The sequence below is a fragment of the Petaurus breviceps genome, unplaced genomic scaffold, assembly GCF_028583685.1.
Source record: "Petaurus breviceps papuanus isolate PSGF00001 unplaced genomic scaffold, PetGlider_PUasm1.0 90491, whole genome shotgun sequence".
NCBI classification, from domain to species: domain Eukaryota; kingdom Metazoa; phylum Chordata; class Mammalia; order Diprotodontia; family Petauridae; genus Petaurus; species Petaurus breviceps.
The window spans coordinates 152,836-164,505 of record NW_027187263.1 but is presented as its reverse complement, the minus strand read 5'-3'; positions in this window follow the sequence as shown (position 1 = coordinate 164,505).

The following is an 11,670-nucleotide window of genomic DNA, read 5'->3' as shown; positions in this document are numbered from 1 at the left end:
CCATACCATACCATACTATACTATACTATACTATACCATACCATACTATACCATACCATACCATACCATACCATACCATACTATACTATACTATACTATACCATACCATACCATACCATACCATACCATACCATACCATACCATACCATACTATACTATACTATACTATACTATAGATACTATAGAAGTTATCTTATATACAAAAAGACTGTGGGAGGGATCTAGGGGTGGTCTAGTAGTTTGGAAGTAGGGGTCTAGGAAGGGTCTTTAGGAGGAGTCTAAGGAGGATCTTGATGGGACTGAGGTTAGACTCCAGGAACCAAGAGAATGGGATTTTGGTAGGATCAAGGGTGGGAGACAGCTGGAGATAACAGACAGTGGAGGGCTAAACAAGGTTAAGGGTAAAAGAGATTCACTCATATTGATAACGGAAGGCTTATGGCCTCTGGGGAACACCAGATTAAGTGGGAAGATTCAAGGGGATTCCCAGAGCCTATACCCCATCATAAATATATAAAGCATATTATAAAAATATAAGTATGAGCTATTATTTTTGAATGAGCTATTATTTTTGAATGAGAAGCAGTTTGGCATTATGAGTGAGTCACAGAGTCAGGAAGACCTGGGTTCTCATCCTTCCTCTTACATAGACTGGCTATTTAATTCTGGACAAATCACTTAACCTCTTAGTGCCCTTAGGCAACTTTCTAAGACTATGTGTTACAGAACAGTTTCACCTGCACTAATGGAAGGAGTTTCCTCACTGGGATTTCCCTGAACCAGTGAAATCAGAGGTCTGAAACAACAAAAATAGTATTATTAAATAGGAAAATTGAGTAGAAGCATATTTAAATCTAGGAGAGGCTAACACATTGTGTAGCCCAAGTGTGTGTGTGTGTGTGTGTGTGTGTGTGTGTGTGTGAATTGCTATGCTCTATGAATAACACTAGACATTTCTGTGAAGAAAGGGGTTTGTGCTTTCCTTGTTTTCCTGTCCCAACAAGAAAGGCACAGATATCCTGAGATCAAGTCTACTACATAGAGGGTAACACTTCCTCCTCTCATCCCTCCTTCCTCCTCCCACCTTTCTAGTGAAAGGAATAGAATTTAGCCTTATCTGCACTTCCATCCTCAGTGGCTCCATGGTCCAATTAACTCAATCTTTTAGGGCAGGAGGTCTTAATCTAGGGACCATGAATCACAAACATTTTAATAACTGGATTTCATCATTGGCTTCTTTCATATTGATATGTATTTTATGCATTTAAAAACATTCTGAGAGGGAATTCATAGGCTTCATTGGGCTGCCAATAAGGTAAATGACACACACACAAAATTAAGAATTCCTGCTTTAAGGGAAATCAGATGAGGACCTGAGTTCTAGTTTCATGGTTTTGTTTGGGAGAGTGACAGGAGCATTCATAAAACTAAATTATACCTTGCTAGCCCCCAGGATAGTCTATTAACCTGCCACACCAGACTTGCAGGATTAGCTTAGATCATCTATGAAACACACAATTCCTCTGGCCCAACCTCCATATGCATTCTCTAATCTCAAGTGATGACATGCCTGCAGACAATGGAAACAAACTTATTTATAAAAAGATAATCAGATTCACAAAATATCATTAGTAGGGGGGATAGGAAAAAAGTTTTTTTTTTTTATTGGGGGGGTTTTCCAGCTATATTCTAAACAGACATCCTTCAAATGCTGTAGTTCACAACCAAGGAGGGGAAGAATTCAATAATAATCTGATCTACAATTGGAGTTAACTTCGGTTCCTTCTGTCTGCCATGGACAATGGCACTCACCACTCTAGGGAGAACCCAGGTACTTTATACCCCCCATTGAACTGATGCAGTTTGGGGTTGCTGGGAACCCCAAAATGTCAGAGTACAGGGCAGCTTCCACCTGAAATGAATTCACAAACTCAAACCTTCCAGTCAAGTGACAAGGTTTACTGTAACACCAATAGAAGTGCACAAGGTTCCTAGAGAACCTGCAACTTAATGGGAGTGAGACTGATGCTTATATACCAAAAAAAAAAAAAAAAGGATAGTGAAAGGATCTGAATGGGATTAAGGAGTATTATGCAATCTGGAGTGGGCCAGGTACAATAGTGAAAGGAATATTAAGTAGCCTGGGATGGGCCAGGTGTAGTAATGAAAGGATTGTCAAGTAAGCTAATTAAGTGATATAGGTGGGCTGGAGTGGGGCAGTTGCCTTGGGCAGAGTGATCTAGGTTGCTGAAATGTATGGGAAAAGTCAGAAACTGAATTGCTTTCTAAGTCATGGCCTCATCTTTTTAGAGTTCTAGGTCCCATCACTCCATCAGAACCATCTCTGTCCTGTTTGCTAATTTCCATGCTTTTGTTCTCATACCCTCCCAAACCGAACCCCAATTCCATACTACAGAAAGCTGTTAAAGCAAGGAGATTTCAAGGACAGGAGCTGAGGTCAAATTTCAGCTCATGGAGATGAGTCTTTTTGATTTCAAACCCAGTGCTCTATCCTTTGGGCCACCTAGTTGCATTCTCCCAAAAGAGTTAAACAAAACTCCTTAATAATATAATCACAAGACAGTCTATATCACTTTCCAATTTTGTAGTTTATTGATTAACAGAAAGAATGTATGATTTAATTTTGATTTGATGCATGATCCCAACATTGTCTTGTATTTTACATGAGCTTAGTTTTCTTTTAGTATTATCTTTATTTGTGTATTCTTGGGGCATGTTATTCTTTTGTCTTTGCTTTCTTCACTCCACATTCTATATATATCTTCCCATTTTTCTCTGAATTCTTTATCATTTCTTATGGCCCAGCAATATGCCATGACATTTATCTACCACAATTTTTTCTACCATTCCCCAGTCATTGAGGCACATCATACTTCAATTCCTATGTTTTGCTATAAACAATATAACTGTTAATATTTCTATACGTATGGATTTTTGTTTTCATTAATCTCTATGGAATATAGTTCTCATTGGGGAACCTCAGGATCAAAAGGTCCAAATAAATTAGTAACTTTTATTGCATAATTCCAAATTGCTTTCAAGAATAGTTAGACTAATTTACAACTTCACTAACAATGAATTCACTCCACTGGTAATCAATTAATGAGTTATTTTTTCACTGCCTACCAGGCACTGAACTAGGCAGCAGGGAATAAGAAGACAAAAACAAACAAATAAATAAACAGTTCCTACCCTCTAGGAGCTTACTTCTATCAAGGAAGACAAGTACATAAATAGGTATATTTAAAATTATGCAAAATAAATACTGTGTATAAATACAAGATCATTTAGGCAGGCAAATAGGTGGAACAGTGGATAGAGTGCTCTATGTGGAGTCAAGGAGACCTGAGTTGAAATGACTCTTACTACCCATGTGACTCTCAAAAAACAAACAAAATGAAGAAAAAACATCTCTCTCTGCCTCAATTTCCTCATCTGTAAAATGGATGTGATAGTACTCACCTCCCCATTATTGTGAGGATATTTGTAAAGCATTTTGCAAACCTTAAAGTGTTATATAAATGCTAATTATTCTTATTTGGGTGGGGAGATACTAGAAGCTTGGAGGATAAAGTAAATCCTCATGTAGAAAGTGACACCTCAGTCCCCTCTGTGGTAGGGGAGGCTAGGTGGTGCAGTGAACAGAGCACCTGCTCTGTAGTCAGGAGGACCCAAGTTCAAATCTGATCTCAGACACATAACACTTACTAGCCACGTGACCTTGGGCAAGTCACTTAACCCCAATTGCCCTCCCCCCAAAAAAAAGCAAAAAAAAAAGAAAGTGACACCTTAGTTAAGCTTTGAAGGAAGCTAAATGATTTTAAAAAGCAGAAAAGGGAGATTGAGTATACCAGGCATGGAATTTAATGCCTATCTTTCCACAGTTCCTCCAACACTGAATTTTCCCATTATTAACGAACTTTGCAATTTTGGTTAAGTTTGAGACAGAGAACTCAAAGCTGTTTATTTGCATTTTCTCTGATTATTAACAACTTTAAATAATTTTAGATGATTATTGATCATTTACATTTCTTCCTTTGAAAACTAACAATTTTTAGGGGTGGCCAGGTGGCTCAGTGAGTAAGAGCACCGTCCCCAGAGTTGGGATGACCTGGGATTAAATCCGGGCTCAGAAACTTACCACCACACCCAGCAATAACTGGCCGTATAACCTTGAGCAAGTTACTTAACCCCAATTGCTTTAAGAAAAAATAAAAGAAAACTAACAATTTTTGAAAAACTTAAGAATTCTGATCAACATAATTATTAACCATAATTCAAGAGGACTGATAATGAATGAAGAATGTTACCCATATGACACAGAAATGATAGACTGTTGTATAGAATGAGACACATATTTTTGGACATGGTCGATATGGGAATTTGTTTTGCTCATTTATGTTTATTTGAGACAAGGGTTTTGCTTTTGTTTTTCTTTATTTCTAGGTTTGGGGCAGAGGGTGTAGATGAGAAAGAGGAAAAAATGCTTGATAAATGAACAAATAAAATTAAATTAAAAATAATAAAACAAAGGAGAAAATTTATTTATATCTTGTAACTATTTGTTTATTGGGGCAATGTGTTTATTTTCTAAAGTTAACGATTTAAAAATAAATGGTTCCGAGGGCAGCTAGGTGGCACAGTGAATAGAGCACTGGCCCTGGAGTCAGGAGGACCTGAGTTCAAATCTGATCTTAGACACTTAACACTTACTAGCCATGTGACCTTGGGCAAGTCACAACCCCTCCCCCCTCCAAAAATCAAAATAAATAAATAAATGGCTTCAAAGTAAATTTAGTAAGTATCTAAAAAATCTGGTAAATCTCTTGTAATCTTGTTCCAATTTGCTTTTCCAAACTATATCCCACCATGATCCTACATGAGCCTTCCACATCTATAAAGCTGATATACTCACTACTTTTCCATTAATATACCTTATACTTTTCCACTTTGCATTACAAATGTTTCCCAGTTCAGGAAATGTCTTATTCCTCACTGGACCTATATCTGTCCAAATTTTTCTCATCCTAAAAGGTCCTACTCATATAATGTTTCCTGAGCTTTCTATGCCTTGAATATCTATAGCAACAATTTAGCACTTATGCTACCCTCTAGCATTAGACTTTTTTTCCACATGTATGTCTTTTTTCCTCAGTTCAGTTATAAAATTTCTTTAAGTAAAAGACTGTATTTTAGTCCTCAGGAGCTCATATTGGACGTTGGCCATACTAGGTGCTTAATAAAGACTGAAGACTTAGTAAGTGATTATTATGGTCAAAAAGTATTATGGAAAGAAATAGGCCAAGAAAAGACAAGTAAAGTACACAGAACATAAAAGCAATGGAGTTGGAGCCTTTAGAAGAGTGAGATCTCTCAAGTGCCATCCTGTAGTCACATTTAAGAGCCATGGCATGACTCTAAGATTTGCGGATTAGACCAAATAGACAGTGGGAATGGAATCTTTTCCCACTCTCCCCTGATTGTCAAGTTATAGGCTTATCTCCAGGGCAACCACGCATACACCCCTTTACTCATAATACAATAATATTCTCCAGCTCTTTTTCTGTAGGTGTTTTAGCCTATGGCTACTGAGGACCTACAAAAGAAAATTCTTGTCACCAGAGTCCTTGGCACTATCAAATTGTTCAACATCAGAAACTGACATCATTTTCAGTGGAAATGACAATAAAGATGAGGCACTACCATCCAATCTGCCAACACTCCCTTTCCATTTGACTTGACAGCTAAAACCTTCCATATATTTTGTTTCCCCAAGGACAATGTGAGATCCTTGAGAACAGGGACAGTCTAACTTTTTTATTTGTATCCCCAGCATTTAACACTGTGCTTTGTATAGAGTAAGCACTTGATGAGTTCTTTACTCATTAATTCCTGTCATTGGCCTCCCCTGAGTCAGGCATTAGCGCCTCAGGGTTTCTATGACCTAATAGTGACCCAGGTGCTGAGAGCTGCTACATAGACAAAATTCTGCCACCTCACTTCCCCACTTCTGCCCACTCTGCCTCCTACATCATCTCCTAACTACTTTCCTCACCCTTCAGCAGATGGTGTCTGCACTACTCTGGGACAGTAGCCCATGAGTAAACACTCTTCCTACTACTTTTCATTTTTTAAATGGGAAACAATGAATAGCAGAATCTCACCATACATGGATGGGCTTCATTATGTATGACAGAATTACATTATTTTCCTTAAAAAAAACCTCACTCTTGTTTTGAACTTTCTCGTTTTCTTTGAGGGCAACACCATCTTTCTACTGTCACAGGTTCTCAACCTCTTTGTTATCATTGATTCATTACTCTACTAATAGTGCACTCATATGTCTCAAAGGATCTCTTAATGACCAGATTTGATAACCTTTCCTCAAAGCTAATCCTTTTCTTTTAAAATTCTCTGTAGTGCTTGACACTATTGATCACCCTCCCCTCCTAGATGTTTATTTTCTTTTCTCTGGGTTGCTGAAGACAATGAATGCATGTCACCTATAAAAACTGTTATATCTTCACACTTTAAAAACTTGGAAACAGAACTTTCTAATCTGTTTAAAAATCTTCTAAAGGAAGCATTTCGGTGGGTTTTCTAACCATTTGTTAAAAATATGAAAATGAAACACCTTCACAGCTGTTTTTAAAAATAATTGACTGGCATTGAGGAAATGAATATTTACTAGCTGAATTTCAACAAAAAAGTTATCATGATTTCACAAGCACATGTAATGATGCATTTCTTCCTTTAGTATCTGCATATCTTTATGCATTCTTTTGCAGCTATAACAAACATTAAAACTGTGAATATCCATTAAACTTAATATCAAACCTTTGAATCACCATATCACAAAGTGCTCAGGCAAAATTTTAAAAAATAATGAAACATTCAATTGCATCATATTCACTGCTATTGGTACTAATAATATTTTGTTGAGAGAAAAGGTGTTTGTACCATTAATAAATAAAATATATCCATAATATTTTATCTTATTTATTAAATTACCATTTTGGTATGTTTATGATATACTAATCATTAGCATAGTATTATATGTATACACAAGTTTTAATTGAGCACCTTCTATATACAAGGGAGAAAAGGAGATATTGGGGGGGGGGAAGAGAAAGAGAATGAAGTAGAGAGTTGTATAGAGAGTCAGATAAAATTGGCCTCAGAGTCAGGAAGATGTGACTTCAAGTCCTATCTTTTTCACATAATGACTGTGTGACCCTAGGTAAATCTCAAATACTATAAATTATTAGGAAGGTACCAATCTGCATGGATAAAAGAAACTCCTCCCTGGGAAATCCCTATACCAATGAAATCACAAATTCAGTTCCATCTAGCTATATAGGATAAGCTCATTTCCTGCCCCCCCCCCCCGACTAATAGTGGTTTGTGATCAAAACATTTAGAAACCACTCTTTTAAAAGCCATCTTGTTCACCCACATAGCCCTCTTAAGAATGGACTCCAGAAATCCTGATAGGTAGTCATGCAGCCTCAGATTGAACACTTCTGGTACCTGGTAAATCTCCACTTCTAGAGGAAATAATCCTTTTTGAACATTCTTCCTTAAGTAGAGTTGCCTCCCTGTAACACTCTACTCACCTTCCAAATTTAATTCAAAAGTTCCTCTATTATGCCACCCCTGATTTTCTTACGAAGTTTGCTCCAGCCCGGGAATGTACACATTAGAACAGCAATTCCCAAACTTATTTAGCCGGCCTCCCCCTTTTGAAAAAAAAATTACTCAGCACACCCCCCTAGAAATCTACTTTCTTTTACTCTCCAAATTTTGAAATTTGCATCGTTTCCAAAAAAAAATGAAAAATTTTTTAAAATGACACATCTTTAAATGACACATTTAACAATTTATTATAAATTTGTGGGTATTTTCTTGCATTGAAATTTTGATAGTGGACTAATCATTAGCATAGCACACTATTGTATCACACGCACATATTCCTACCAAGGCATGCCGGACTTCCCAACAATGTACAACATGCTCATCTGCCAACACTTTCTTTTTAAGTCCTGTCAATGGACTTGACCAGTGATTGGTTATAACTTGCATTTTGTGTGTTTATTTGAAAAATAATGTAATCACTATGACTGTAACTCTTTTACACAATAGATGAAATATGCAAGAACAGTTTTTCAAATTTTTCTTTTCTTCTTTCCTTATGCTTCCACCACCCCCTTATTTTTATTCAAGACTCCCCAGTTACAACTGAGGCTACTACCATCCCCCTCATTGTTCCAGCACCTCCCAGGGAGTGATATCACTCACTTTGGGAACCTATGTAACTATCTCAACTAAGTACCTTTGTGGCCTCTTCCTCTGATTGAATGACTCATCCCAGATCCTTAATTTAAGGAGGTGTGATAGTAATGGCAAGTAAAGATTCCTCTGTATTGGCTTGGTTTTCAAACTGATTGTGTTAAAACCCAGAGCTTGTTAATCCCACCTGTGGGATGGACTTGTTGATGTGAAAAGAAAGTCCTGAACTGGGAGGAACTGGTGAGTAGATTTGGAGAGACAAGAGGGAGGCAGAAGAACTTTTTGGAAGCAGCACCTCGTGGAGGCAGAGAGAGAGACTGAGAAGGATTGCTGAGGGCCACTTTGAATTGCCCTGGACTTTTGAGACCTGCCCCCTGAGCTGCCAAGGACTGAGGATTCATGGCTGTTTTGCTGGTACTTTGTCTGTCTGTTTTGATGTTGTTTTGCCAGATTTGTCCACTGGTGAAAGACAGTCCTATTGTTGAAGAAGTCCTGGAACCTGGCTTTTGGTTAAGAAGCCCTGAGACTGTCCTGCAGACAGAGAGTGAATACTGTCCACTGGTGAAGGACAGTGCTGTTGTTGCAGGGGTCTGGAGACTGTCCTTCAGACAGAATGAATACTGTCCACTGGTGAAGGACAGTGCTGTTGTTGCAGGGGTCTGGGAACCTTTCTGTTGGTTCAGAAGCCCTGAAGAAGGATTTTCTTGTTGTATGTTTACAGAAATCCTGGGAGAGGGTTTTGCTAATGTTTTCAGGGGTTCTAGGACTGTCCTACAGACAGAGGATGAATTAATGAAGGGACTGGCAATGTATCTTGTGGCCTTGCTAAGCCTTGTCTCCCCAGGAACTAAGATTGCTGAGAACTTGCCTTGAGTCAAGATGAAGAAAAGACCTCCATTTGAGTATTAAGTGCTGTGCTTAAACTTGATGTAACTCTGGGGTAGATTCAATTGTGATCCAGGGGTGGGGAACTTTTGACCTTTTTGTGCTCTGTGATTGAACAAATGAAGGTATTTTACTTATGTTTGGAAACTAATCTCCATTTGAGAAGAGGGGTTTTGTGGTGGACTAAATGAAGGCACAGCCTAGGGGTGGAGTAGTATTTAGAACAGGGACTTTGTAATTGATTGAATGATTGGAAGGTCCAGGGGTGGGGTAGTACTTGGAGATTATTTAATCACCCTTAGTAAATGCTGTATTTTGAATGATGTCATGTTTTGACCTTCTCTGTTCTTGGTTTGTCACTGAATAAAATGGAGAGCACCTATGCTGGTATTTTGAACCTTGGTTAGTTGCCTTTGCTTGGCACTATATTACAGGAGGGCACCTAGGACAGCCATATCTGATTCCTCTCCAGGCTTCACTCTGAACTTACTCTACCACATCTCTTCCACCCCCATCTGTATCTCCTCCTCAACTCTGAATTTTCAGTTTTCTTTTATATTTTGTTTTGTCCTCATTAGAATGTGAAGGCAATGGGACTGCCAGGTAGCACAGTGAGTAAGAGCGCCGGCCCCAGAGTGGGGATGACCTGGGATCCAGAGTGGGGATGACCTGGGATCGAATCCAGGCTCAGACACTTAGCACCCACCCAGAAACACCTGGCCGTGTAACCTTGAGCAAGTTAACCCCAATTGCTTTAGGGAAAAAAAAAAAAGAATGTGAGGACAAGAGCTATCTTTCTTTCTATTTATATTTATATTCCTAAGGGTTAGCACAGTGCCTAGCTCATGGTAAGTATTTAATAAATACTTGTTGATTTGCTGACTGGAGTTTCACAGAATTAGCCCCCCCCCCCTTTTTTTTTATTCTTCCATATGTCAGCAACTCTTTGAAACTTTTGAAGAAAGCACTATCCCCTCTGTAAATCAATCCTTCTTTATGTAACCTTTGGCTCAAAAGATCAGTTCTATGGGATTCTCTTCATTAGTGGATATGGAATATGCAGTATCTGGTGCCTGTGTGACAGGCAGGCTGGAATTGGTGAGAGTGAATTGGCGAGACATTAGACTTTTCTAGCTTCCTGCATCAGGAGAGAAGATGCATAATTCTAGTCTTTCTTTAGGTCCATGAAGGGATGGATTTAGGCCCTGGAAAGAAGCCAATATGTAGAATTTCAATCATGTACATACACTAAAGACTTCCAGGAATTTCCCCTTGAGTGATATCTGAGACACAATCTCTTGGTAAAGCTGAATCATCTTGCCCCCACTGAGAGTGCTCCTTCAATATGTATTGTCTCACATATATTCTCATATGTATGCTTTCTTTGACTTCTGTTCTGCTATTGACCTTGATAAATGGATTTCTTTGCTGTTTGCTATGTGTGTTAATTGTGAAACTGGCATCTGATAGGAAAAGGGTCAAACCTTGGTTATAAAAGCTTGGGGCAATCCTTCCCATTAAGGCATAACAATTAAGGAGTTGTAGCTTGAAAATTACTTCCCCTATACTAATAATATTTAAAGGAGCTTGTTGTTTTTGTTTTCATCCATGTCCCTCCCACTCTTCATGACCTTATGTCCATGGGGTTTTCTTGGCAAAGATATTAAAATTGATTACTATTTCCTTCTCCAGTGGATTAAGGGAACCAGAGGTTAAGTGATTTACCTAGCTTCACACAGCTAGTAAGTGCCTTAGGCTGAATTTGAATTCAGTTCTTCCTGACTCTTAAGTCCAATACTTTTATCAACTTAGCTATCTAGTTGCTCCATTTAAGGTAACAGATAGATAAAATTCTATCCTGGTGCCTCTTCTCTCTGAGGAAAGCAGCCTCTGGTCCCAACCTCTTGCTTCACCTCCTAACACTAATCAGAGTTTTCCTGGAAGAAAGTGGGGAGAGGGAGAGACACTAGAGATGCCTGCCCTTTCCTCCCTGTGAACCTTATCTAGACAGATACATGTGAACATACATAACCTACATGGGAAAACAACATAGCATTCCTACCCTCATACATTTAGGTTAAATGCTTCTGGTTCATTCAGCCATTTCTAATATTGTAAGTCCCTTCACTATATCAATAGCACTTTTTTAGTCATGCTAGAGGTTATTGTTCCATTTAAAATACAGCAACCAAGACTAAATAAAATATTAAAGACATGATCTGGCCAGTGAAACATAATAGAACTATTACTTACTTACCTGGTTTTTGACATTATATTTCTGATAAAGCTATGTAATATCACATTCCCTTTTTCAGCAATAATCACTCAGTGTTTTTCAAATGAACATCGGTTAAACTGATGTTTTGAAAGTAAATACAGGATTTTACATGTATTCCTATGCAATTATATCTTGTTAAATTTTACCTTTATTTCCAACCCATTGAAATCTTCTTGAAGTTTGATTCTGACATGTAC